Source organism: Tasmannia lanceolata, unplaced genomic scaffold, assembly GCF_043159265.1.
Source record: "Tasmannia lanceolata isolate RefF3 unplaced genomic scaffold, GAP_Taslan_0.1 ptg000037l, whole genome shotgun sequence".
NCBI classification, from domain to species: domain Eukaryota; kingdom Viridiplantae; phylum Streptophyta; class Magnoliopsida; order Canellales; family Winteraceae; genus Tasmannia; species Tasmannia lanceolata.
Window position 1 is genome coordinate 33,067,524 of NW_027518714.1, and position 7,341 is coordinate 33,074,864.

General features: G+C 42.3%; 1 non-coding gene across 1 annotated transcript; it reads right to left on the reverse strand.

The window, feature by feature from the left end:
- Positions 1-7,009: 7,009 nt before the first annotated feature.
- On the reverse strand, positions 7,010-7,116 carry LOC143862759 (small nucleolar RNA R71). Its single transcript, XR_013240469.1, has one exon. It is a non-coding gene; the product is annotated as a small nucleolar RNA R71 (small nucleolar RNA).
- Positions 7,117-7,341: the final 225 nt, after the last annotated feature.

The window sequence follows — 7,341 nt, forward strand, 5'->3', positions numbered from 1 at the left end:
AAGTCATGAGTCGAGATTCTCTCTCCACTCCGATAGATTAGGATTAAGGTTGATGCCTTCAGGTAACACTGATAAAATGTGAAAAAAAAAAATTCCCTTTGGGTTAGGATATAAATCCCATCATTTCCAAAGATCTCATAGGATTAGTCATTCATGATCTATCCGTTGAAAGCAATCTTATGCTATCTCATCTAATCTTTTGATCGTGCGCCTTTCGTTCTTCTGTCATACGATTCGATCGTATCTTCATGCCATCCCCTAACTGGCAGATGCAGAATCTCACAATCTTTCGATTATGCGTTCTCATGATCTGATCATGCCTGGTCCAGATAATCCAATCTTGCTTGTACCCCTGGTCTGTTCCTCCTCTAGGGGCTACCTTTTTCAAGATTATTTTGCTAAGTCCTTCAGAGTTCACTCTCAGAATCCTTGAGCTAGGGGCATTTCCCTATGCGAATCAGTCATCATTGTCCAAAATTGAAAGTATCAGCCATGATGATGTTCAGAACGAACCAGCCTTCGCCGAGCCTTCAACGCCAAACAGTTGCAGCAGTTAAAGTTTTAGTCACTTACTATTTTATGTTGAGTCAGTCATCATGGTCAGTACAATTGTTGAGTCCGGTCTTACATTTCAAGGTCAATGCCTAGTCCAGGCAAATCATCTCTCTTTTTTATTTAGAGTTGTAAATCCTGAGCATGTTCAGGATAGGTCGTGCCCAATAATTCACTTGTGTTTGTTTCTTAAGTGTGCTTCTGATCTTAAAATAAGACTCCCTCCTCAAATGAGGACAAAATTGACGAAACTCCACTTGAGTCACAGCAATTACTTGAACAAGAGGAGGAGCGCCAATCCCAGCTTTTCAAAAATGAAATTGAAGTGGTAAACGCTGGCACTGAAACTTTGATTCAGTAAATGCCGATTGAAAATACATTACCCTCTGAAGAGTGTGAAGAATTGATAAAATTATTTCAAGAATAAGATGATTGTCTAGAAAAGCTACAACCGATACCAGGGGCAAGACATAGTTGGAAAGCTCAAAGAAAATGAAGAAAGTGAGAAGATATATGCTATACAAGGGGCATAGAGTGGAAACAACTTTCATATTTCCAATTAATGACCTTGGTTCTCAAATTCATAACATAAAGCCAACAAATTCAAGATAAGAAGTTCAAGAGCAAGCATTGAAAAGTGATCATCAGAACGAATCCATAGATGGAGGATGTCAAAGAACAAGTTTCGCTCTATGAAAGTCGAAAGCACACTTTAGAATCTTGGAAGAAGAAGATCCATTATCTCTTACCTGGAAATGCCGTCAAACTCCGTAAAAAAAAAAAAAACAAAACAAAACAAAAAAGAAAAAAATAATCAGTACCAGACGGACTCTAGCCAATCTGAACATCGGAAGGCCCCCTTTGGCCGAATAAATCCCAAAATCAGAACCAATGTCAAAAGAATACCGGTTTGCAAACCCTTCGAGCCTGAATAAAATTTTCTTGAAAACCCATCAAACCAGGGGCATTTCCCCGAACTACGTCGACTCTGATCCCAATGAGGCTTGGGTACGTAGGCAGCTTGGATGTCTGATGGCATACCACCCGCGAGTCGGCACCACAACAAATTGTGGTGTTTTGGATATTAATTTTCTTGTAAATGCTTAATCAAATCATTTAGGGCTTTCCTTGAAATTAGAATTCTAGGAGAACTTTCATTTAGATTGAATCCAGACAAATTAATAAATCAAGATACACATCTAGGATTCACATTGAAATTAGATCATAGGATGCATGTCACTTAGTTCGCACATTAACATAGAGTTGAATGAGCCATTTAAAATAAATTTAAAAGAGTTAGCTTTTGGAATCGAAGACCGATTATCGGGCAGGAATGGTGCATGTGGCGGATAACTCCCCATACCTTCCATTCTCGTAACCAGGTAGCGAGTCTAGATTTCTGGTTAATTACGGGTCCTAGATCCCACATCTAGGTGGCGACTCTGTCAGTCTCTTTCGTGTGGAATTCGGATTGCCTTAGTGATCCCAAGTTCACAGGAAAGATTAATTCAAACCAACATTAAAATGCACACGCCAATCGCGTGGAAACGGGAGACCAAGAGAGAGCGCGCGGCGGCTCGCGCCCCGCCCCTCTCGCGGGATCGGGTACCACAGTCTGGCGGAACACCCACATTTTGCTTTACTTTAACCAACAATAACCTAATATATGTTTTAGGTCATTAATATCTTGATCTGACTTTACGGATCATCAATCGGGACAAAATAAGATAGGGTCACTTCATAGCCCGAACCCTGATTCCATTCCGAGACTCGATTTCCGTAAATCGTTAGATCAATGGCAGATCTTGACCTGGGTCTAACCATCCAAAACCACCTAACCTCTCCTCTCATCCTAACCATCCAAACCTCACCTAACCTCACCTAACCTCTCCTCTCATCCTAACCATCCAAACCTCACCTAACCTCACCTAACCTCACCTAACCACCTAACCTCACCTAACCTTACCTAACCTCACCTAACCTCACCTAACCTCCTATCCCATTCTCCTATAAATACCCTCTCATCCCACCATCCAACAAAAAGAAGAAAAAGGACCCTCTCTTAGAAAATTCATCCCTCTCCCTCATCTCTTCAAGGGTTCGGCCATCCTTGCCGGATCGGGTGATTTTATACGTTGGGTGATATATATCAAAAGCAGTCATTATCAAGCAAGGAATCATCTTCAAGGAATTACCATCAAAGAAAAATCAAACACAAAGTGGGTTTCCAAAGAGGTAGGCATTTATTTCAATTCTATGTAGGGTCTGTTTTCATGCATATCTTTTACTTTAAAAGAAAAACCATGTTAGGAAGCATGTAGGGTCTGTTTTCCCCCTGGTTAGCCTCTGGTTAGACCCTGGTTGCACCCAGGTTCGCTGCTGGTTGCACCCAGGTTCGATGCTGGTTGCACCCTGGTTCCCTACTGATTCGCACCCTGGTTCCCTGCTGGTTGCACCCTGGTTCCCTACTGGTTCGCACCCTGGTTCCCTACTGGTTCGCACCCTGCTTCCCTGCTGGTTGCACCCTGGTTCCCTACTGGTTCGCACCCTGGTTCGATATTGGTTCGCACCCTGGTTCCCTGCTGGTTCGCACTCTGGTTAGACCCTGGTTGCACCCAGGTTCGCTGCTGGTTGCACCCAGGTTCCCTGCTGGTTGCACCCTGGTTCCCCTGCTGGTTCGCACCCTGGTTCCCTGCTGGTTCGCACCCTGGTTCCCTGCTGGTTCGCACCCTGGTGCACCCTGGTCCGCACCCTGGTTTGTACCCTGCTTCCTCCTAGTTAGACCATGGCTAGTCTCGGGTTTGCTCCTAACTTAGACCCGACTCACTTGACCCTAACCATTAACCCAATCCAACCAAGTAATATCCCAACACAATCCGAGTCGCATGTCTGAATCCATTTGGCCGAATCTCATAAGCCCGCCCACTTCGAATTCCGAAAATTCAAACCCTTGATGATTCCTATATGCTCAATTCTTTGATGCAAATTCCCAATTCCAAAATCCCATTGCTAGATCAATGTTTCTGAATCTCAAGTCCAATGCTCAAATGCAAACCCGATTCCAGATACAAATACCAATTCTGTCTTCCAAAATCCAAGTAACCTCCCCAGTGGAACTACGTGTGGCTTGATCCCCATCACGGGGTACGTAGGCAATTTGGCACTCCCAAGTTCAGTCGCACCTTTCTCTATCTTTCCCATTCCCTCACACTATTCATCATCTCGATTCATCTCGTGTCTCTCGGAACCATTGGATTATGGTTTCCGTCGTAAGAACCCTTAGAGCCCAATTTAGGAACAATGGTGTCGTGTCGTGTTGTGTCCTAAGTTTTAGGGAGTCCTAGAGTTAGGAGTCCAGCCTCATCACGGACGTTTGCTATGTATAGCAACCATGCCATAGGTCTAGTTACACTAGTCACCCAATCTTTCCCTAGGACAAGCCTAGTAAACTAGGATGTAGGCAAACCTGCATTAGTCTAAGGGACCATTTGCATTTAGATGAGAATCATATAGCATCTTAGATGAAATCCTAAGATAATAAAATCCTCAACTTGAATTAAATAACTTCTCCTAAAACTGTTGAAACAGTCAATCCCGTCTAGGTCGGTGTCCTAGTTGAGTTAGGCATAAGTAGCTTAGCTTAGGTGCACCGAACTACGTCGACTCTGATCCCAATGAGGCTTGGGTACGTAGGCAGCTTGGATGTCTGATGGCATACCACCCGCGAGTCGGCACCACAACAAATTGTGGTGTTTTGGATATTAATTTTCTTGTAAATGCTTAATCAAATCATTTAGGGCTTTCCTTGAAATTAGAATTCTAGGAGAACTTTCATTTAGATTGAATCCAGACAAATTAATAAATCAAGATACACATCTAGGATTCACATTGAAATTAGATCATAGGATGCATGTCACTTAGTTCGCACATTAACATAGAGTTGAATGAGCCATTTAAAATAAATTTAAAAGAGTTAGCTTTTGGAATCGAAGACCGATTATCGGGCAGGAATGGTGCATGTGGCGGATAACTCCCCATACCTTCCATTCTCGTAACCAGGTAGCGAGTCTAGATTTCTGGTTAATTACGGGTCCTAGATCCCACATCTAGGTGGCGACTCTGTCAGTCTCTTTCGTGTGGAATTCGGATTGCCTTAGTGATCCCAAGTTCACAGGAAAGATTAATTCAAACCAACATTAAAATGCACACGCCAATCGCGTGGAAACGGGAGACCAAGAGAGAGCGCGCGGCGGCTCGCGCCCCGCCCCTCTCGCGGGATCGGGTACCACAGTCTGGCGACTCTGCTTGGGTCCTAGATCCCTCATCTAGGTGACGACTCTGTCACTCTCTTTTGCGTGGAATTCGGATTGCCTTAGTGATCCCAAGTTCACGGAAAAGACGAATTAAATCACACCTCGCTAGGCTCGGCGGCTTACCCCTGCCCTTATGGGTACTGGGTTGCACGTTTGTTTGCACCCTATGGCTTGGTTGCTGCCTGCTTGGTTGGGTAATTAAAATCAATAATAAAAAGCACACGCCATTCGCGTGGGTACGAGAGACCAAGAGAGAGCGTGGCTGCTCGCGCCTCACCCCTCTCGCTGGATCGGGTCCCACAATTAGTCGTTTATGGACTGATCATTTGCCTTGAGTGTTGTTCTTTAGACTGGTCCTACACAAGTCAAATCATACTAGCACACACCTTATTGGCCTATGCTTGAAGATGAACCAAACACAATGGCAAAGGAGCTCGGAACATACTTGGACCAATCACACCTTGGTGGTACCAAGGAGAAGCTCATCATCAACCATCTCAAAGTATTGAACAAACAAAGGAAGATCAATGAAGGCCAAAGCTTGTGGATCAACAACTTTCAAAGGAGCTTGAACCAAATTGTGGCATCATCCTTGTAAGGTGTTAAGCAAAGAAGCTCAACCTTGAAGATCCCAAAGCAAGCCAAGCACACCATTGAATATCAAATAAAGATTGGCTCAAGAGAACAAGAGAGTACTTAGAATGGTAGTATGTATCACCTTTCTCTCTTATGTTTTCTCTTATCAAGGCACATCTTAAAACCCTAAAAATATATTTTTCAAAGAGACTAACACACCTTTTAAGGACTTAAATGGATAAGTGAATGGCCATGGTGGTGTACCAACATGTTGGGACCCATATGGCATTCAGCACAAGAATGAACAAAACAGAGTTCCGAAGCAACAACCTGGACCAGCAACTAAATCCGATCAAAACTTATTTAAAATATTTTCAAATATTTTTGAAACTATTTTTAAGAGATAGCTCTCATTTTTCTCATATCTGTAGAGTATAAGAACATCTAAATCCGATGAGAAACGAAGGAGATATGAATTTTTCAAATGGGACAGTGTTTGCTGGAAATCCAGTCTCGGAACTCCGAGAATTATTCTCGGAGCTCCGAGAAATGATCCAGGTTCTAAAATTAAAAGTCCTGTTTGGTGTCTCGGAGTTCCGAGCTTGGAACTCTGAGAATATTCTCGGAACTCCGAGCAGTGTATTTGTTAAAAAAAAATAGCCGTTGTGGCCCAACGGCTAGTTGACTGTTTGACCCGAAAATAACCGTTTTGCCCTTGAAACGATCATATTGAGTTGGGACATTATATATACCCATCTAATGGGTCTAAAACAAGTGATGAACATTGTCCAACTTCAAAAAACCCTAGAAAATCATTTGTGAACTATTTTTGGGTAATTTCTCTCACCAACCTCTTGTGCCTTGATTTGAGAAAATCATTTGAGATTGGTTTAGGCTTAAACTTGTTTATTCTTGAGAGCATCCTTGGAGCTTTAACTTGCATTGTAGCCTACATAGAGGCAAAGCTTTTATCTTCTTCTATATTCGAACGGTGGCAAGGGCATCCGTTGTTTTTCCCTTTGATTGTAAAAGCCTTAGAACTCGGCGGAAAAGGAGAGTCATTGTGAAGGTGAAAAGGCATCCTTATGTAATTCCCTTTGATTGTAAAAGCCTTGGAGCCGGGCGTCGTGGAGGTCTCAATAGTGAAAATCCTCAAGTGCGACCTTGAGAAGAGTGGAGTAAGCCATTTGCCGAACCACTATAAATCTTTGTGTCACTTGTGTGATTGGTATTTCTCTCACTCCATCTCACTCTCTTATTTGATTATTTGTGCTTAGAATTGAGTGAGTAGTTAGCATTGATAATCAACCTAAATATCTTAACCTTGCTAATTAGGCTATTAAAATTACCTAATTAAGTTTGCTAATCAATAAGGGTTTTGAACTTATATTAATTTGTAATATTGTTTAACTTCAACTATTTCAAACTTAATTAAACAAGGGATAAGTCTTGGGTGAAATCTTAGGAAAAGTTTTTAAAAGGTAAAGGTTTTATAAACATCCTATTCACCCCCCCTCTAGGTTGCCAAACCAAGTCACTACTTGGATTTCACTTTATATAAAACTAACAAATTAAGAAACGATATTCTTCAATTTAGACAAAAACCTCATGAGTCGTTTTCAAAATTTATGGAGAGATTCAAAGATCTATTCCAAGAATGTCCTCATCACGGCTTAGATACGTGGCACTTGTGCCAAATCATATACGATACGATGGGATTGATTTTCAAATCGAACAATTATTAGAGGCCATGTGCCCTAAAGGATTCACATCCTACACGGATGAAGACGAAGCTTGGAAGTTCTTGCTTAATTTGGCTAAAAAGACCCTGAAAGGGCCACATCAAGTAAGGGATTCTTTATTGAGGGTACCGTGGCCAAGGAGGCCCAATTGGATAGTC